General features: G+C 39.8%; 1 long non-coding RNA gene and 1 pseudogene across 1 annotated transcript; both read left to right on the forward strand.

Annotated features, from left to right (window-relative positions):
• Positions 1–1,958: 1,958 nt before the first annotated feature.
• Positions 1,959–6,413, forward strand: LOC126609235 (uncharacterized; annotated as a pseudogene).
• Positions 6,414–6,650: 237 nt separating this feature from the next.
• Positions 6,651–11,327, forward strand: LOC126607847 (uncharacterized). Its single transcript, XR_007617716.1, has 2 exons — positions 6,651–6,788; positions 11,237–11,327. It is a non-coding gene; the product is annotated as an uncharacterized LOC126607847 (long non-coding RNA).
• The last annotated feature ends 11,078 nt before the right edge of the window (positions 11,328–22,405 follow it).

A 22,405-nucleotide genomic window follows, 5' to 3' on the forward strand; every position in this document is an offset into this window, starting at 1 on the left:
CTTCAAGCCTTCGTTTTTACTTTCTTGCACCTCGTGGTCATCTGGACTCGCCAAGACTACTATTAATGCTCTTTGCATCTCCTTGGACAATCGTAGCGCCTTCTCGATACTAAAGTATGACGCCATTCTTTCTTTAGGTGTGGGAGTTTTCTCTTTCTTGATAGCGATAACTTTGCCTTTTGAGGGCTCTTGTATCTAATTCAACCATGTGATAGGCAGCGGCAGTGCACTGTTGGAAGAAATCCTTCAGGAAGTACTTGTATAAGGAAACGGGAATGCGTGGCTCTTGCTCCATAGGTTCCCTAGCGTACGTCGGCTTAGCAGCTTTTACGTTTTTCTTAGGCTTCCTATTGTTACGGCGGCGTTGCTTTCTCACTTGTTCCACTTTTAGTTTTACGGCTTGTGGTCTTGGCTTCCTTGTTTTCTTGTAGGTCACCAGTGTCCACCCTTCTTCATCGTCAGTAAGTGTATTTTGGTCACTTGCCCCCAGTGATGGTTGTGTATAAGGTGTTGTATGGCTTGAGCATAGGTGGGAATAAGCTTGTGTTACTTGGAGAGGCACGAGATCAAACAAACCAAAAACAATTGCAGTAGTGTGTGTTGCGGTTGTGTCTTCAAGATCGAGTTCGATTTGCCCTTGTTATGCCAGCTTCATGACAAGCTCTTTGAGGACGAAGCACTTGCCAACATGATGGCTCACGATACAATGGTATCTGCAATACCTAGGATCATTAATATAATTCATCTCTTCAGGGCACATGCACTTAGGTAACTCGATCACCTTTTTCTCCAGCATATGGTTTAGCATTGCGGCCATGTCAAAGTCTGAAAAAGGGTACGTCTTTTGCTCAAGCTCCTCAGGGTGTTTTTGTACCTATCTTGGGTGCGAGAAGGCTCACCTATTTTTATCTCATTCGTTTTTTTCTTGGAAAAGATCTTAACGGGTGCAAGGGAGGTCTTGACGGGGGTAGTGTTGATGGTAAAAGCTTCTTTGGTGGGTTTCTTCCCAGTCTTGTCTACCTTCGGAGCGAACACCTTGTCTTTCTTGAAGTTGGTGATTGGCTCCTCTTTTCCATGGTTGGTGATACTCAGCTTTATGTCGTGGGAACTAGTAGCCAGTTCCTCAAATGTCATCGGCTTTATGCCTTGGAGGATGTAGTGTAGGCCCTAATGCATGCCTTGAACGCACATCTCAATGGCAGAGGTTTTAGAAAACCGATCCTTATAATCCAGACTTAATAAGTGTCATCTGTTGATGTAGTCAACGATCGGTTCATCCTTCCATTGCTTTGTACTTGTCATCTCCAGCATGCTTACAGTGATGCGCGTGTTACAGAAACGGTTAAGGAATTCCCTTTCAAGCTGGTCTAAGCTGTTGATAGATTCGGGCCCGACGTCGGTGTACCAGTCAAAGGCATTACCTTTCAACGAGCACACGAACTGCTTAACGAGGTAGTCTCCCTTTGTCCCAATGTTGTTGCAAGTTTTGATGAAATGGGCAATATGTTGTTTAGGATTGCTCTTTCCATCGAATTGCATGAACTTTGGCAACTGATAACCCCTTGGCATCCTTAAGGCATTAATCTTCTTGGAGTAAGGTTTTGAGTACAGCACGAAGTCATGTGAGCTCCTTTGGTATTACGCCTTAATGGTGCTAATGATCATCTCCTGCAGTTGCTGGATAAAGAGAGATCTCATGAGCGCTGTCACTTGGTCCAGCTTTTCGTCGACTTTCTCCACTAGAGGCTCTTCCTTTTAGTTGGTTTCCTTCTTTAGTGGATCAACCTTCGGGTCAACTTTGTTGTCTTGTTGCATCTCCAGACGATTGACGAGCATAGCAATTTGCAAGTCATTTTCCTCCACGATCATTATCAGCCTTGCAATTGCTTCACTCATTTGAGCCAGCTGCTCCTCGATGAAAGTTGCGCTAGTAGTTATGACTTGCATGGCTACGGGACATGAGCTGCTTGAGTTGGTGTCAGAAGTCAAAGACTCAAAGTACCTTCTCTGGCTTTCTTGGCTTGGCGCCCCTAGCGAGGCAGAGTGATCACAGGTACATGCCTCGGGTACTCTTACTCATTCGGCAGAGTTGGTGGAGGGGTGGAAGGCACGACAGAGAGAGTTCTTGCCTTGCTTCGGGTTGTGACGTCCAAAGTGCCACCACTTGCGGCAAGGATGCCCTTATTCTTCGCGTTGGTAGCGGGAACAACTTGATCTTTCCTTGATGCCATTCGTATTTTTTTATTGCGGATTTGAAGACAGAGATGAGAGGCAAAGATGTCCCATCGGGTGTGCCAAATTTGTAAAGACGAAAATTCGGTATCGAATGAAACGAGAACATGTGTACAAAGTAAATTTGTAGGTTACATTCTCCGTTTATAACTTTTCTTCTGATTTAGTCTTCAAATTTGATGTAGATGGTTGATTGTTGATCCAAGGGTCGCGAAGACTTGATCTCGGACGAACAGTTGAACGATTGCTTCAAGTTTTGAGCTTGAAAACAACGCGTGGATGATCTTAACCTCAAAGGTGCGGCAAAGGGTAGTGTTGATGCATGATTTCGCTGATTCAAGGGTCTTGATGACTTGATCTTGAAACGAACGTTGTTATAAGTTTATAAGCTTGCAACAAAGTCTTGAAGGAATCGGCACTAGCGTTTGTTGATTCTTCAAGGAAGTGCTTCAGCTTTGGTCAAGAGAAAGCTTCGGCTTTTGGTTGAATGTTCTTCGAAGAGAGCTTTGGCAGCTTATTAGTCCTCAAAGGTTTGGCAGAGGTTCTTCTGTGTATAGATTTTTTCGACCCTTATGCTTGTGGGAGGACCTTGTATTTATAGGCCTCTCAAAGCTTGCCTTTGGGTGGATTTGGCTTTGATTTATGTCCTAATTCGTCCATGGAAAAATTTAGGCATGTTTTGTGTCTTAATTTCAGCCACTTTACTCTCTTGGTCGAAATTATGAGGCCTTGTTGCCTATTTTGTGAGCAATCTTCAAATCTTGCTTGTTTTGTGAAGATGCCTTAACTTTCTTTCCGATTTTAGGACCAATTTGGATTCCCTAACCGAATTTAAGGGGGGTTATCCTTTATTGCCGGATTTTGGGGAAGTTTTATACTTCTTTTGCTTGTCTTATGCCACATGTCATTGATGACTTGTTCATTTGTGATGAGTCATGTGCCACGTGGAGCTTTGCGATGCATCATTTGTATGCAACGAAATTTACATGTCTACAGACCTCCTAGAGCGAATCACTCAAACCAACGAGAAGATCGATACGACATCCAGACTGAGGACTTATATTACCAATGACCCAAAACATGTAGGTCCTCCTCCTCCAAGAGGCGTCAGCCATCATGAGTGATGTGGAGATGCCCCCAAAGTCATAAATAGGAAGCTCCGTGCAAAGAAGAGTGCTTGGGGAAAAGGAGCACAAAACCACCGAATAGAGAACCAAGGGAACCGATCGAGAATCCAGGAAACCGCCCCGACATGAGGAGCACCCTAAGGGAGGTCATGGGCAAGGAAATGAAAAGTGTATAGGACCGGTTGGAAGGCATAGGGAGGTCATGGGCGAGGAAATGAAAAGTGTTTAGGACCCCCAACATCATTCGTACTCCGTTTCCAAATGGTTTAGTAAACTAATTTAACAATAATTCAATTCTAATTCCTTCTTAATCCAATTAATTTTCAATTCAATTTCTCTTCAATTTAATTCACCTCGTTCTAATTATGGATCATTAAGCGAACTATAAATATATATTTGAGCTGCAGTGGTTCAGTTGTAAAATTAATATTTGAATTCAAAACCATTAGGAAAAAGATTATTTGGAATTGGTGTTTAGAGAGATTGCCTGGAGCATTTTGGGGAAAAGAGCAAACAACTTTATCTGTTTTCTGAAACTTTCATATGATGAACCTCATTGGCCCATTTGCAGTGCAGGTTACAGATTTTGACAAGCAGAAGTGACCGGACATCTTCTGAATTGAATTACAATTGAATTCTGTCTTCCCGAGAAAAGCAAAATTAAAAGCAAAATTAGTGAATTTTGCTGGGACCCTATAAAACGATTTCCAATATATTTTTCTATATATAGTGGCGATTCTTTGATATCTCAAAGAAATCTTTTTTCTTATGATTAATATTCAACTAATGAATTCTTTTATTGAGCACGATTATCTTTATGATGCCTGACTTCTTTTATTCAGCCCTGAACTCTTTTATTGAGCAATCTCCAGCCTCCATAAAACTCTCATTTACTCCAAATAAACTAGTCCTATCTCCCTATAATCCATTTCTTCGTCTCCTAAACCCTCCAACATCTTCGTTTAAACCTCAGAAATCTTCTTCTCTCAATGCATCATCTCTGATTTCTCCTCATTCCTCAACTATCTACATCCTCCTCTGAGCCACCTTCGACATCTGCTTCGAAACCATGTCCATCATCCTCTGTTGGACCTCCCATATGCTCCACTAAGCACCGTCCAATGTTTTAAGCCGGTTCTATCCCGGGCCTCTTCAGATGTATTACATCAAAAGGGGAAGAAAAGTTATGTGCGAGTCGAGAAGGATTCATTACCTATATTCGCAATTCCTGTCGATACGAAAGATTTGATCAAGAATGGCATTGCGCCGAAACTTCTAAACCAGCCTCTGTCTCCCGCCACATATAAGGATTACTTCGCTGCTCTCTTATATGCTGAAGAGTTCTACTATGAGGTATTTGTCGTAATGCTTTTTTCCTCTTGACTTGTAATTTATGAAAACTATGGCTGATATCTAAGAGTATGTTTGATATTATACTTGAATTTAACTTTTTAAATTCAAAAATAATTTTTAAGTTTTAGGGTTTAAAAACTTGTTTGGTAAGATTATTTTAAAAAACTGAACTTAAGATTAACTAAAAAAATATAGTATATTATCTAAAAACATAAAAAAAATGAGCTTTTAGAGTTTTTAAACTTAAACTAACTCATTTCTTTTCTCTCCCTTATTCCCTGTCACTCCAAATCTATCTCTTTTTTCTTCTTTCTCCCTTCTTTTTTTTACCTTTTTTATCTCTCCTCTAATTCACTCTCTTCATTCTCTCACTCATTTTCTTTTTTATCTCGTCCGATCCTTTTTCTTCTTTCTCTTTCTTTCAATTATCTCTTACTTTCTTTCATCCTCTCCCATTTTTTTAGATCTCTTTGTCTAGCTTAAGTTGTAAGATTTAAAAATTTTAAATCGCAAACCAATCAAGTTTTTGACTCTTAAAAAAATTGTTTTAAAAAAATATTCTTAAGAAATGTTTTGAGAAATGATAAAAAATTTCAAATATGATATCAAACATGTCCAAACCTTTTATTTAAGAAAATTTCAAAAGATATTAGGGGTACTATCTCCTTATGAAGTCTAGTTAAGTTGTGCTCGTAGTATTATTGCTTCCATTAGTTGGTCATATATATTATAGATCATAGGGTTGTGATAGATACAACATTAACATTGTTAATTTCTTGGTTTCTTGTATGCTTTACATCCTTGCATTGAATTAAAACTCATGCTTTTCTTTTGAAATAGAAATGGCCTCATTTCGATTTGGAGAATGTCACTGTGGAGTTGCACCAAACATCAACAACAACAACAACAACAACAACAACAAAGCCTTTTCCCACTAAGTGGGGTCGGCTATATGAATCCTAGAACGCCATTGCGCTCGGTTTTGTGTCATGTCCTCCGTTAGATCCAAGTACTCTAAGTCTTTTCTTAGAGTCTCTTCCAAAGTTGTCCTAGGTCTTCCTCTACCCCTTCGGCCCTGAACCTCTGTCCCGTAGTCACATCTTCGAACCGGAGCGTCAGTCGGCCTTCTTTGCACATGTTCAAAATCACCGGAGCCGATTTTCTCTCATATTTCCTACAATTTCGGCTACTCCTACTTTACCTCGGATATCCTCATTCCCAATCTTATCCTTTCTCGTGTGCCCACACATCCCACGAAGCATCCTCATCTCCGCTACACCCATTTTGTGTACGTGTTGATGCTTCACCACCCAACATTCTGTGCCATACAACATCGCTAGCCTTATTGCCGTCCTACAAAATTTTCCCTTGAGCTTCAGTGGCCTACGACGGTCACACAACACGCCGGATGCACTCTTTCGATATGGCCTATTTTCCGGCGAATCACCCATTCCTTTTGTCGAGGGACTTGGTCTATGTACGAACATCTGGGACAAATGCTGAGCCATTTTAGGTAAACTACGAGCATCGATCAATCAACAAGCATTGAATTCTAGATGTGTATCTCATTTTCTTTTATTATCCATCAACATGATCTTACCTGTTATACAGGGCTTTATATATCGCGTTGTCATGAGCAGTGTTGTTTTAGTAGAGTCTGAAGATGACTTCTATGTTCAGCATAGAAGTGAACAATGGTGACCTTGACTAGTTTCGCTGACAAAAATACTACTGTTATAGTTACTGGTGAAATAGGAAACTGTTCACATTAGGTTCGAGCTGACATTGAAAAGAAAAAAGGACTGAAGATTTAACTGTTTGAAAGACTTTCCAAGTCAGTGCCATGTTGTGTAGAAGCCTCAGTTTAGTGTGTTGGATTTGGCATTAATCAACATGCCTAAACTAAAAAGGATTAGGATATCTTGGACGCAAGATATTTGGATTTGTGTTTCCTAGTTGATTTGGGATTTGGTTTTAGTATAGGATTTGGTTTCCTATATTCTAGGGACTTTGTGTAAACCTATGACATCTATTAGTATAAATAGATGGATGTGGGATAGAGTTTTGTGTGTGAAAGTTGTGAGAAGCATATGTTTGTATACTTGAGAACACTTTGTGTTTGTGAGTTCTTTTGTATTTGTTGGTAATCAATAAAGCTTCCATTGTTAGAAAGGTACTCCTATATTGGAGGAACTCTGAAATCGTTGTGTTTTGTTTATTGCTTGATTGTTTATTGGTTTAGTTTATAACAAGTGGTATCAGAGCTTAGGTTATTACGTGGGTTGTGACTATCAAGCAATGACGAAGACTGGTGATTCTACCAGTGGTGATGATGTTGAAAAAAAGTTTGGCACTAGTGGAACCAAGACGGCGATTCAGAGTGCTAGGTTTGAAATTGAGAAATTTGATAGAACAAACAACTTTGCTATGTGGCAATGTGAGGTTCGAGATGATACAACAAGATTTGGTTGTTGTGTTAGGAGATATGTCATTTTCGATGAAAAAAGAAGAATATGAAAGATTGAATGCTCATGCATGTTTTACAATTTGGCTATGCTTAGGAAAGCAACAGAAGTATGATGTGATGAACATAACTTCTGCGAAGGAATTGTGGGTTGCATTGGAGACAAAATGTATGAAAAAAAGTGCAGAGAATCGACTACATCTCAAGAGCAAGTTGTATAGGTTCCAATACAAAGAGGGCACGAATATGATTGGCCATCTAGAAGAGTTTAACAAGCTTTTAGCTGAACTGGAAAATCTTGAAGAGATAATCAAAGATGAAGAAAAGGCCTTGATCCTAATGAACTTATTGCCTGAATCATATGAGCCTTTCGTGACTACTTGGATTTATGGCAGGGAGATACTTAAGTATGATGAAATCTCAAGTGCTCTTATGAATCATGAGGTAAGACACTTTGACAGGCAAGAAAGGAATAACTCTGAAGCTTTGATAGTGAGAGGGAGATCGAAAGAAAAGAAAGGTTCGTACAGGAAAAATAGTAGGTCTCATACTAGAGGAGTCTCAAATAATAGAAAGTTCTTGGACAAAGATGAGTGTGCTTTTTGTCATGAAAAATGACACTGGAAGAAGGATTGCCCTAAAATAAAATAAAACACTAGAAAGAAGAAGGATGACTTAGGAGCAAATATGGTTGAAGTCAAGGATGAGGAATTTGTCTATGCCCTAACTGCATCGAGCATTGTTCATTATATAAAAGAGTGGGTGCTCGACAAAGGTTGTACCCATCACATGACTTCTCAAAGGCAATGGTTTTCAAGCTTTAAAGTTATAAATGGAATTGTGTATATGGGAGATGATAACCTATGTACAACTCAAGGAATTGGAAGCATCAGGATCAAGCATCATGATGGTGTGATTTGAGAATTGCATGGTGTAAGATACGTCACAAATCTGAAGAAAAATTTGATCTCACTAGGCATTCTTGAGTCACAAGGCTACAAGTTTTACTCCGATAACAACGTGCTCAAAGTTGCTAAAGGAGCACTTGTCATAATGAAAGGGCCTCAGAATGGCTTACTTTATATGTTACAAGGAAAGACTTTGGAAAATGGAGTGGCTATGGTAGCTAATGAAGTGCAAAGTGATAAAAGTGATCAAGCAACTTTGATCAAGCAAGGGACATGGCAAGGATTGATCAAGCAAGGGTGGTTAAAAGGAGTAAAAGTTGGAAAGATAAAGTTTTGTGAGCACTGCGTTCTTGGCAAACAAACAAAGGTGAAATTTGGCTCAGCTGTTAATCAAACGAAAGGGATTTTGGACTATGTTCACTCTGATGTTTGGGGGTTTGCAAAGAATGCTTTTTTAGGTGGAAAAAGATGGTTTGTATCTTTTATTGATGACTACTCTCGCAGACCATGGATATATATGATGAAACGAAAGGACGAGGTTCTTGACATCTTCCTGGAATGGAAGAACATGGTGGAGAATATACCTCTGATCCTTTCTTCAAAGTGTGTAAAAAATAAGGGATTACTTGGCATTTCAATGTTAGACATACTCCACAGCCGAATGGGATTGCAGAGAGACTAAATAGGACCTTGCTCAAGAAAGTTCGTTGCATGCTATCTCAAGCTAAGCTGCCAAAGAGATTTTGGGCAAAAGCTTTGAGCTATGCATGTCATGTGCTTAATCAACTACCATTAACAGCATTGGAGGGTAGAACACCCATTGAAGTGTGGTTTGGAGAACCATTTCATAACTACGATAAACTACAAGTGTTTGGATACAATGCCTACTTTCATGTGAAGGAAAACAAACTGGATCCACAAGCCAAGAAAACTGTTTTTATGGGATTCAATAGTGGTGTGAAAGGCTTGAAACTTTGGTGTCCCGAGTTGAACAAGATTATAGTAAGTAGAGATGTGACATTCGATAAAAGTCACATGAAATTGAAGGAAGATGTTCAGATGGTGGAGCTTAAGGAACAAGTAATTGTGAATTCACAGCCAAGTAAGGAAATTGTGGAAGAAGAAAGACAAGGTGATAACCTTGAACATGAAGAGAGTGATCACGAAAAAGAAACACCATCAGAAGAACTAAAGATACAAGATGATTGCATAGCCAAAAGGAAGGGGAAAACAAAACATATCCTTACCTACAATATATAAAAATTGCATGGCCTACATGGTATATGCATTGCCAGTAATTGAGGCTGAAATTCCTACTAATTTTGAAGAAGTAGTAAATAGTGAAGAAGAGAACATTTCATCATCCATTGCATCATGTAAGCCATGCAATGGATGATGAAAGGCTCTCATTTCACAAGAATAAGACTTGGGAATTGGTGGAGCTACCTAGAGGAAGGAAAGCAATTGGCTGCAAATGGGTTTATGCAAAGAAGGATGGAGGGGATGACAAGAGCTTGGTAAGATTTAAAACTAGGATAGTGGCTAAAGGATATGCTTAGAATGAGGGAATAGATTACAATGAGATTTTTTTCTCCTGTGGTTTAACACTCCTCCATTCAAATATTGCTTGCCCTAGTTGCACAATTCAACCTTGAATTGGTACAACTAGAAGTGAAGACTGCATTCCTTCATGGTAATTTGGATGAAGAGATTTATATGAGACAACCTGAGGGGTATCAAGTGAAGGGCAAAGAAAGATTGGTTTGTAAGCTTAGAAAATCTCTTTATGGTTTGAAGCAGTTGCCCAGGCAGTGGTATTTAAGGTTTGACAAGTTTATGAAGGGTCATGACTATACAAGAAGTTGAAAGATGGTTCCTTCGTGTACTTGTTAATCTATGTAGACGACATGCTCATAGCCTCAAGCAATATTTCAGGGATAGAAAAGTTGAAGGAACAAATGAGAAAGAGTTCAAAATGAAGGATCTCAGTGAAGCCAAGAAAATATTGGGAATGGAGATCACAAGGGATAGATTAAAAGGTTTGGTGTGCTTGTCTCATAAGCAATATCTTGAAAAGTTGTTACAAAAGTTTGGAGTAACAAAAAACACTAGGCCTGTAGGAACTCCATTAGGTTCTCACTTCAAGTTGAGCAGTCAACAATGTCCCAAAACTGATAAAGAAAAGAAGAAGATGGATGGTATTCCATATGCTAATTTGGTTGGAGGATTAATGTATGCTATGGTGTGTACTCATCCTAATATAGCACACACAGCTGGAATTGTTAGTAGATTCATGCATAATCCTGGAAGAGAGCATTGAAATGCTACTAAATGGATACTAAGGTATTTACATGGAACGAGAGACAAAGGTATTTGTTTTGAAAGATGTGTTGAAGGAATTGATAAGTTCTCAATTGGATATGTGGACTCAAACTTTGCTGGAGACTTAGACAAGAGAAAATCGATGACTGGGTGTGTGTTTACCATGGCAAATGGTCCTATATGTTAGAGATCAATATTGCAACCAATAGTGCCATTATCAACCACAGAAGCAGAATACATGGCGATCGCCAAAGCTATCAAAGAAGAAATGTGGACTTTGAGGTTGTTAGGAGATTTAGGTGTAGAACAACACAAGTTGGATGCATATTGTGATAGCCAAAGTGCCATTTATTTGGCCAGATATCAAGTACAACATGCTAGGACTAAGCGCATTGATGTACGATATCATTTTGTGAGAGAAGTGGTAGCTGAAGGTGAGATTCGTCTAAAAAAGGTTGCTACAGAAGATAATCCAGCTGATATGTTGACAAAAGTGGTTAATGCAGCTAAGTTCGAGCACTGCTTAGATTTGGTGCAGTTGAAGCAAGTTTGATCTTGCGATATAGTGGAGCAAAGGAAGTTGTTTGATGCCTTGTTATGGATTTCATGCCACGGTGGAGATTGTTCGATTTGGCACTAAATCAACATGCCTAAACTAAAAAGGATTATGATATCTTGGACGCAAGATATTTGGATTTGTGTTTCCTAGTTGGTTTGGGATTTAGTTTTAGTATCAGATTTGGTTTCTTATATTCTAGGGACTTTGTGTAAACCTATGACATCTATTAGTATAAATAGATGGATGTGGGATAGAGTTTTGTGTGTGAAAGTTGTGAGAGGCATAAGTTTGTATACTTGAGAACACCTTGTGTTTGTGAGTTCTCTTGTATTTGTTGGTAATCAATAAAGCTTCCGTTGTTAGAGAGGTACTCTTATATTGGAGGAACTCTGAAATCGTTGTGTTTTGTTTATTGCTTTATTGTTTTTTGGTTTAGTTTATAATACAGTGTTCATCACACAATTGGAGCATTATCAAGAGTAAGACTCATTCAAAACCTACAAGCAACTTTCTGATTCTGTTCCATCGAATGTATACATATTTTATATTATAAATGTGTATGTATGTATTATCGTACTTACGCTCATCTTGATGTTATGCGGATGGTTCTTGTGCATTAAGATTAAAATCATTTTCTTAGATTATCCAATACTCCGAAGCACTGTAAATTTTTTGTTATGAGGTGTCATTTGACTGTTTGGGGTAAAAAAGTGTAGCAATAGAAGCTTTATCTTTCAGAAAAGAAATGGTGCACTTTAAACCTAAATGGGGAAAGAAATCGAGCATCCTCATGCACAAACTGTGTGTGGTTCCCACTTACCACCGCAAGGAAAATGTGGTAATCTTCCAGACCCATTTTTAGAAGATTCTCGTTTCAACTAAATACTTGCATATCGAACTTTTATCTTCACAACTTTAGTTAATGAATTTAACATCTGAACAAGAATACTCGATTCAGAATGATCACTCGACTCATTGGTGCATTAGCATTTAGAAAGATCACTCTCAGTTCATATCTTTGGACTGAGCATCAGTTCCAAAATCACTTGTTTGCACTTGTTGGTACCATATATTGGGCCTCATCTTTGGGCCTCATCCCTAAGCCCATGACAAATGTAAAAGGGGATGGAGCCCTTAATCTATAAAAGGGACTCTCCCTCACCCTCATTAAGGACTCATATTCAACCTCACATCCAGAGGAAAACAAAGGGTCTTAGAGCCTCACATTCACCCCTCACAATATAGAGGGCAATACCCTCTCAGCCAAATAGAGAGCAAAATGGCAAGGGTTGCATCCACAGAGAGCTCCCTTGCCGATCTATTGTAATCCATACATTCATACATAATCAACATTAGTGTGGATGTAGCCCAAACATTAGGATGAGCCACGATACATCTTTGTGTTCTTGTGCGTTTGTGTGATTCACGGTCAGATTTACGTTGGTCTAAGATCCTCCAGATTTTATGCATCAACATTTGGCATCGTCTGTGGGAAACGACACGAAAAGCTATGTCGGTTCTCTCTCAATCTTTCATCTCACCGCCGTGAAACCTTCACAACCTCACCACTGTCCACCGTGGATCTGCAAAACCCACACAGAGACACAATCTCTTTCTCCTTCCTTCTCTCTCACTCATCACACTCTCTCTCACCTCCATAATGGAGCCGTGGATTGACGACTTAGTCGACAACCTCCAAAGCCTGAGTTTCACGTCCACCATAACCACCAACACCAACACTACCAAGTGCAGCACTAGCTCCTGCTTCGAATCCTTGACTCGACAACTCTCTATCTCCGACCTCAAATTCGCAGAGCGCCTTTGTTCCAACGACATCGATTCCGTCTACTTGGCCGAGTTGAAGTCCCCCGCTAGGGCCTAAGGGTGCATATTTACAGCGAAGGTGAGGGACAATAAGGAGCTGATCAGCTGGAGCAAGGAAGGGCGGGCCAGGACAGAGGGAGAAATACTGGAAATGTTGGAGCACCCGTTTACCCACGCTCTACGCGAGCATCGACGCGCCCAACTGGCTTTTCCTGCTCACCGAAAAAGGGGGCTTGAAGCCCATGAAAGATCATATAGATCTTAATTCACAGACGAAGAAGCGAGACCTGGAGGAGATTGCGGGCAGCTTCAGTTTTTAGCAAAAAATTATAGAAAGGGAGGCAGAAGCAGAAGTTGAAGAAGCGGCGGAACGGCTGCGGGTCGGCTTGTTGCTCGTGGAGAAGCCGATCGTACGTGTTTCCACCTACTGACATCAGCTAGAAGATCTGAGACTTCTGAGCTGGAGAAGGACATCCGGCTTAAAAAATGGGATCGGGATCGGGATCATGGCACATGGAGAGAAAAGACAGCTTCACAGGTGAACCCGTTAGAGACATTGATCATGTGCTCGAAAATAGGTCTCTCTTGATTATCGTGCTTGGCCCTTCTGGTGATCTTGCCAAGAAGAATACTTTACAGAAGCTACCTACCATCCACCAGTGGAAACACTCACGAAGAAGATATGACTTTATATTTCTTTATGTTATTTCTCAATTATTCTATAAATGGTGCCCAACTTTACTTTTCTTTTATCTGCCTCAATTATTCTATAAATGGTGCCCCATCTCCTGTGAATACCACGGGAAAAACGGAGATAAGATTCTTTTCTCATAACAATTCTATTATTATTCCCTGCCATCTGCCAAAAGGAAAAAGAAAAGAGCTTTACTTTTCTTTTGTCTGCCATCTGCCATCACACGTATTTAACCCAAGTACCTGTGCAATATTTATTCATTGCCTAGTGATATTGTGACTGCTATTAAACTATGTCACTTATACAACATGTGATTTACCACACGACTGAATAAATTATTTATAGAAGGCACATAGTACAATATTTTACCTTGACAAACTTTGTCAATTTGATTTATTCATTATACGGTCATACTTATACTGTCATTTATTGTCAGGAATTATTGAGCAATTAGATCCACTAATCAATATTGTTGCTGATTAAAAGAACCCAATATGCGAACCCGACAAGCAGACCCGAATCATGTCGAGAATCAACTCATAATGAGTACATGTCGACATAAAGTAGATACTTGCAATGAGGAATACCATGAGCCAAGCTCCGAGCCGTCTCGCAGCGAGCATAGCCTCTAGCTGAGCAGCCTCGCAACGAGCATCACTTCCAGCTGAGCAACCATCTCACGATTAGCATAGCCTCTAGCCGAGCAACCTTGTAACGAGCATCGCCTCTAGCCGAGCAGTCTCGTAACGTGTGATACCTCTAGTTGAGTATTGCTTTATGTTGAACATTGCCTTATGTTGAGTACTGGTTCAAGACATCTACCCACTTCGGCCCGTACATGGATTGGATTTGAAGTCTCCAGCCAAAAGACTCTCTTAACTGAAGACTTGGGGGACTCATGTTGGTACTATATATTGGGCCTCGTCTTTGGGCCTCATCCCTAAGCCCATGACAAATGTAAAAGGAGAGGGAGCCCTTATTCTATAAAAGGGACTTTCCTTCACCCTCATTAAAGACTCACATTCAACCTCACATCCAGAGGAAAACAAAGGGTCTCAGAGCCTCATATTCATCCCTCACAATATAGAGGGCAATACTCTCTCAGCCAAACAGAGAGCAAAATAGCAAGAGCTGCATCCATAGAGAGCTCCCTTGTCGATCTATTGTAATCCATACATACATACATAATCAACATCAGTGTGGATGTAGCCCAAACATTGGGCTGAACCACGATATATCTTTGTGTTCTTGTGCGTTTATGTGATTCATGGTCGGATTTACGTTGCTCCAAGATCCTCCAAATTTTGTGCATCAACAGCACTTAAAAACTAGAACTTGCTCATTACAAACATAAAACAGTTGAATATCAAAGTGCGTAATAAACAAGACTACAAAATCATAAGAATATGGATAATGCTAGGGAAACCAAATTTTTTAAACCACATTTGCAAACCAAATGATGTGATTGTTGATTATTGGATTATTACTTAAGCATTGATTAATATGCTTATTTCATATTAGGCTTGGGCCGAAATAGGATTAAGCTTAGGATCTTCAAGTCATTGGGAGGCACCAGGCAACGAACATGTGGTCCTGTTGACCTTAAAAACTACCGAGCCTACGTGGCGCGCAAGTCGAATAATCTATGAGCTAACTACGTCATTCGGTTGTGTGCGGGGTGTGCCAACTGGTCGGCCGAGCTTGGCTGAGGAGTAAAATATGTTGATGTTGCGTTAGGTGCCCGACTGACTTCTGCGTCTTGCGATTGCGACCGAGGAAGGAACTTGTCTCTGCCTTCGGGTTCTAGAGCTTGAAGACAAGGCTGCTAACTTAGCGAAGTTCAATATTAAATTCGACTTCCAATGTGCCAAATGTAGTAACTTGTAACACCTCACTTCGCTGAGAAGGCTCATGAGATGACCTCGACCAACAAGGATTCGGAAATCGTTCTCGACCGAGACTAGGATAGGTAACCAGTTGGCCTCGACGCAGTGCTGTTTATGCCAACTGAAGATGCTGCGAGATTGGCTGATTCTACGGTGCCAATGCTGTTTATGCCAACTGAAGATGTGTCAGCGAAAAAGAAAAGAAAAAATCTCAAGGTTGTTGAGAGAATTTACACATGGCAGTTGTGTGTTGAATTGGAGGGGGTTTTTGAATGGTGCACCCCCTCTGTATTTATAAGGACATACGTGTGTTGGTTGGTAAGCTGATATAGGCTTTTGCCATGTACTAGAACTCTTCCACCAATTGCGTCAGATAAGCCTTATATTCCCAAGACTCTCAACTCAGTCAAAAATGCAACCAAATTCAATCTTTGTGCTCAACCTTATCACATCAAATCCCAAGATAACCTGCATGCTTGGATTGGTTCAAATAATGCTCTCATCAAAATAACCACCATTATATATATATATATATATATATATATATATAACTATATAGTCTGGGAGATTTTTGCACGGCATAGGCTGATGGGCATGCAGACTATACAACCTACATATATATAACTTATAGCTTTTCACACAACATGTAAGTCTTCCATCATCTGACAACATCCTAGCCAACTTAGGCCTCGTTTGGCACGCCGTATAAAGGACCGGATAGTATTAGTAGTAAGGTATCAGCCGTTTGGTGTTCCAACATACTAATTAAGCACCGGATAAACAAAACCGGTCCCACCACTTTAATCCCTCTCACACCCGCTAATTTATACACTCCAATACCTCCGTATAATTTAGTCGGGTCTTTCTTTCTCCAACCTCTCTGTTCCTGCGCATCACCAAATCCTCATCCAAGTTTCCTTCTCTCCCTTTCTCCTTCCCCACCTCCGATCAACATCAAGCACATATAAACAGAAAATCAGAGGTGGTGTATTAAACTCAGGCCATGGCGTCCCTATTCAGACATCCATGATGGCAGATCGAACTAGAATCGGAGAGATGTTATCTGGGTTTTTTGGCCTGATGGAGGAGGTTGAATTCCAAAAAAATCACCTCATATCTCTGTGTTTCAGATTTGAAATTTAACCGGAAAGATAGAGCTGTTGAAGGTGATTATGGTGGTGACGAATCAATGCGCCGCGATGAGCAATTTATTTTTTCAAATTAGGTTGTGCTCTAATTTGAGACTTTTTCATTTGATTCTTATCGTGAAGATGAGATTTGAAAAGCATGTGGATTAGGTTTTGCTCTAATTTGGTTATTTTTCATTTGCTTCTTATCGTGAAGATAGGATTTAAAATCATGGATTTCTAGATAATTACATTGAATTTATATAATTAGGTTTCTAATATATAATTTGTATCTATAAAATTGGATAGAAGGATCAATTTCATCTTTATACTCATCAATTGCCATCCTTACTTATAATCAGTGGTTTTTTTTTTTTTTTAATCCGGCGCAGTACCAAACAGAGTATAAATAATACAGTCATTAGTCCGATATTCACCAAACGCCCGACTAATTTAGTCAGTACTATCCGGTGACTATTTATCCTATCCGACTGAAATAGTCAGTACAGTCCGAGCTGCCAAACGAGGCCTTAGGTCTCCTATCCAACGTTATCTTCGGCTTGCAGATCCATGTTAGGCCAAGTGAAGAGTCCAAGAATCTCTATAATTTATTTTGTACAAGAAAATTAAGATAATTTATTAAAAGATAATTATTATGATTAAAAACCATAATATTATCTCTTAACAATAGCAAATTATCTTAACTTTCTTATCCGACGATTAAGAACCATGTTTACTCAACGGCCTCGATTGCTTGGGCCGATGGCGTAAAATCGTGTCCAAACATTGCCCCCTAGTTTCCTTGAGCTTCGGCTCATAAACCGAATGGTTAAGGAAATTAACTATTCGTAGCCGACAACATTTCGTCGTATTTTCGAAACAAATTTTGTTCCTCGGCAATAACATGTATGTAATGTCGTGATATCCTTATGCTAATTCACCGTTTGTCTCTTCCATGCATATGCATGCATTCTACTTTAACATCTGATGGGTTGAGGTCGAGAGTACAATAAGGTCGAGAAGAACTGGGCCCATGATTGATAAAACCTGTTCCTGAAGCTCGGCCTGCCTATAAATACAGATCTATAAAAGTAGCATGATTGTTTGATGTGACCTGCCAGCCATGCAGTTGCCATATATATAAACGGGATCCTGGCCGAGCACACACATTTATAAAATGAACCTGTGCCGAGCACCAGTCCACCGAGCTCGGCATGTGTGATCCCACCCTTTTCTTCTCGGTAGTGGCATCTTGATGTAAGCCATAAACCCAAATCCTGACATGATGCCGTCTGCCATGCTGCCATGCACATCTCCATCACGTCTTTCATTCCATTTTTTATACTCGGCCAACTAATATATATATATATATATATATATATATATTTGAATTGCCTTCCTCGGCCAACTAATTTTCATTTTCCTCGGCCAATTGATATATACATATTTGGATTGCCGCACTGTTGTCGCCCCTTTAATTTCTTATGCATCGACTTAATTAGCCAGATGATTAAGAAAATAATTTATCTTTTTTCGTAATAAAAGAAAACGAAAGTGGACCGAACTAATAAAGAGGAGGAGGCCAACGGTGTTTTATCCCAAGCTGAGATCTGTTTATATCAAAATTTTCAAATTGATTTTGCTCTAGGCCAAATAAAGAATTTTCTCCAAATATTTTTGACTTGGTGAAATATTTTTTATTTTCGGTCGCCGAATGTTTTGAACAATTATTATGCCCCTCAGGCATAATTACTTCACCAATTTCGGCTTTCAACTAGAACAACTTAGTCAAACGGGATTTCTCCTTATCGACTTTATCACCAATAATCATATCGATTGGCATGGTTTTTTCGGCTAGGCCTATGTCTCGACCTTGTTCGTCATTAAAGCACTTCTCTGACAAATCATTTTCTGGGTTAACTTTTGGCTCAGAAACTTGAACTCTTGCTTCTAGGCCTACCACACTTTCAGTCTCGACCGAGACAACAGGTGGCCTAGGTTTTTCTTCGGCCATCTCGACAATCTTCTTAGGCTGAAAGTTGGTTGTGGCCAGAGCGAAAAATTGCCCCTCGATTTTTTCAACCAACCATTCATCAAATGGAATTGATTTGTAGTCGAAAACGTAAGGAAAATGTTCTCTATCCAGCCAGGCATTAAATCGAGCCATGTCTTCATTTGCCTATTGCTCTTGGAAGGTAATATGAGCTTTTATTCTCAAGATGCGAGCGAATGACATTTGCATCTCTTTATGGCCACGAAGAACTTTTCCCACTTCCAAAGATCTTTTCATTTCCTCATTGTGTTTTTTCAATTGTTCTAAGAGCTCGTGCAATCGGTTAAATGGAGCCGAATCGACATCTTGATCTATCATGTGAACTTTGTAGTTTTAGCATTGGGTCCCACTGGGCGTGCCAAAATGTTGACCCTAAAAACTATCAAGCCTACATGGCATGCAGGCCGAGTAATCTATAAGCTAACTACATCATTCGGTTATGTGCGGGGCATACCAACTCGTTGGCCGAGAAGAAAAATATGTTGATGTTGCATTGGGTACGCGGCTGACTTTTGCATCTTACGATTGCGGCCGAGGAAGGAACTTGTCTCGGCCTTCGGGTTCTAGAGCCTGAAGACAAGGCTGCTAACTGAGCGAAGTTCAATATCAAATTCAACTTCCAATGTGCTGAATATAGTAACTCGTAAGACCTCACTTCGACGAGAAGGCTGATGAGATGACCTCAACCAACAAGGATTCGAAAATCCTTCTCGACCGAGACTTGGATAGGTAACCAGTCGGCCTCAATGCAGTGTTGTTTATGCCAACTGAAGATATTGCGAGATCGGCTGATTCTACGACGACAGTGCTGTTTATGCTAACGGAAGATATCACTGGTTGCCTCCACAGTGCTGTTTATGCCAACTGAAGATGTGTCGGCGAAAAAGAAAAGAAAAAATCTCAAGGTTGTTGAGAGAATTTGTGCAGGGCAGTTGTGTGTTGAATTGGAGGGGGCTTTTGAATGGTGCACCCCCTCTGTATTTATAGGGACATACGCGCGTTGGTTGATAAGTTGATATAGGCTTTTGCCATGTACTAGAACTCTTCCACCAATTGCGTCAAATAAGCCTTATATTCCCAAGACTTTCAACTCAGTCAAAAATGCAACCAAATTCAATCTTTGTGCTCAGCCTTATCACATCAAATCCCAAGATATCCTGCACGCTTGGATTAGTTCAAATAATGCTCTCATCAAAATAACCACCATTATATATATATATAGTCTGAGAGATTTTTGCACGGCATAGGTTGATGGGCATGCAGACTATACAGCCTACATATATATAACTTGTAGCTTTTCACACTGCATGCAAGTCTTCCATCATCTGACAACATCCTAGCCTGCGTAGGTCTCCTATCCAATATTATCTTTGGCTTGCAGATCCATGTTAGGCCAAGTGAAGAGTCCAAGAATCTCTATAATTTATTTTGTACAAGAAAACTAAGATAATTTATTAAAAGATAATTATTATGATTAAAAACCATAATATTATCTCTTAACAATAGCAAATTATCTTAACTTTCTTATCCGACGATTAAAAATCATGTTTACTCAACGGCCTTAATTGCTTGGGCCGATGGCGTAAAATAGAGTCCAAACAGGTCCATGGAAGGATCTTCGAACGAGTATGCCATTCCACATGTAATGGTGTGCTACCTTCATTTGGAGCTTTCTCGACTTCGGCTTATCTTCTGGGAGTGCTCCATTGACTAGGTAGTCACTGATAAGATCTCTTTTCAACTTAGGATTATGTTGATTTGTGCCACCTCTACTACTGGTTTCGTGTTTGTGCTCGGCTTCTCCAGGCACTCGATTGGAATGAAGTGTCTGAGTTGGTGGTTAAGAGTATAGCCTAAACCTACTAGTGTGTCTTTGTGGGCATTCTTTGCTAGTGGAATCTGCTCAATGGCATCAATCGAAAACGCTGTGAACTGTTCCCGTACCTTTTTTAGTTATTGCACCATCATTGGATGTTTTGTCGTGTGCTCCTATGAGGCCTGATTTATGATCAGCTAAGAATTTGATGGATTGCTAGCTTCTTCACCGCTCAGTCTTTTTCTAGTTGAAGGTTGCTAGTAATGCATCTTATTATGCTTCGTCGTTGGATGCTTTGAAGCTTAGAATGTCGTGGGCCTGATCGACGCGTCTTGGAGCCATGAAGCCTGAGTTAGCACTTCGGGGAGCCACCTTGGGGGATCGGTAGGGTTGAGATCCATAGTGCAAGATCGATGTGGCTAGGGGTTGCGAATATGTGGTCGACATAGGTTGGGTTGCACACAACAGGAGCAATGGGTCCTCAATGCTTGACTGCCGGCACTAGGTTGCTTAGGTGAGTTGCGCACAACAGGAAGAAACGTGGCACTACGTCCGTGGCGTTAGGTTGCTCTCGGATTGAGTTGCGCGCAACAGGAGGAGTTGGACCACTAGGTTATATAAATTTTTTGCTCTCAAATATCACAAAATCCACACTTTAATGAAATCTTACAAAATCTTTATATATTTTTTCTGGTAAACGACGTTTTGACCCCTTAAACTATTACTCTAGTTAAAATTGACCTCTTGAACTATTTTTTTGGTACATTAATCCCCTAAAATATTTAAAATTAGTCAATTAACCCCTTGCTGTTAGATTTCATCCACTATTCCGTCAAATTCAAGGACAAATAGGTATTTTTATCATCAATCTTTTTTATCTGCATATGCGCTTCTAGTATCATTTTCACAACCTTCATCATCTGCACCATAATTTACGATTAGATCAAATCCAAACAACCATCATCTTGCATATTTGAGAAATCAAAATCATCAAAAGTCATACAACAATCATTAATCGTATTTGAGAAATCAAAATCATCAAAAGTCATACAACAATCATCATGCGTATTTGAGAAATCAAAATCAAAATCACACTTGTTTTTCCATTGCATAGTTCCACCCATGTAAAACCCATCCACAAAGTTATTAACAGAAATGCAGAAAAACACAGAAATGCAGAAAGAGCATGTATCGAAGAAGAAAAGAGAGAAGGGAATAAGAGAAAGAGAGAAAGTAACTGATTACATTGATACTGAATTCATCTTTACAACTATGAGAATACAGTTTATATAGCCATCATGACTAGCTTGCAGCTTAAGCTATTTAACTAACTAATTCAATAACAACTCTAACAACCTTTCAGCACGTGGATATTGCCAACATCCCCCCTCAATCTCAACTGGGACTTCCTAGTATGAGATTGAAGCAGACCAATCAATGGAGCCAAGTAAAAGTAACCCAATTTCCCATGTTTAGGTATGCCAATCTTCCAAAAGCTGAAAGCAGTATTCAAAGTACTTTTGTCAGACATCAGCAACTTCTCTGCTTTAAATGAGTATCTTCCCTGCTTCAAATGTTATCAACCTTGAATTACTAATCAATATTTCAACAAGAACTGCACTCCGGCAATCGGCCTTAATGGAGGTGCACACAATAACAACAAAACAAGACTTTTCAAGAACTTTACTCTGGCTATCAGCCTTTAAAGAGTAACACACAAAATCTGAGACAGAACTTTTCACTCTGGCTATCGGCCTTGTGGAGGAAACAAACAACTTACACAGAGATAATGGCTTTGGCCTTATATGCCAAATCTAACCACTCAAGCAATCTTCAAAAATTACAACAATTCCAAGAATACACACTATGGGCTATCGGCCTTATTCGTGTGAAAAAACTCAACAAATACTCAAACAAAAAGCAACGGCTATCGGCCTTTATGCTTTGACAGAAATACTTCACCAATCATCCAATCAAGAAACCAACTTTCAGATAGCTTTATACTCCGGCAATCGGCCTTAAGGGAGTACAACATACAAT

The sequence above is a fragment of the Malus sylvestris genome, chromosome 16 (assembly GCF_916048215.2).
Source record: "Malus sylvestris chromosome 16, drMalSylv7.2, whole genome shotgun sequence".
In the NCBI taxonomy this organism is placed as follows: domain Eukaryota; kingdom Viridiplantae; phylum Streptophyta; class Magnoliopsida; order Rosales; family Rosaceae; genus Malus; species Malus sylvestris.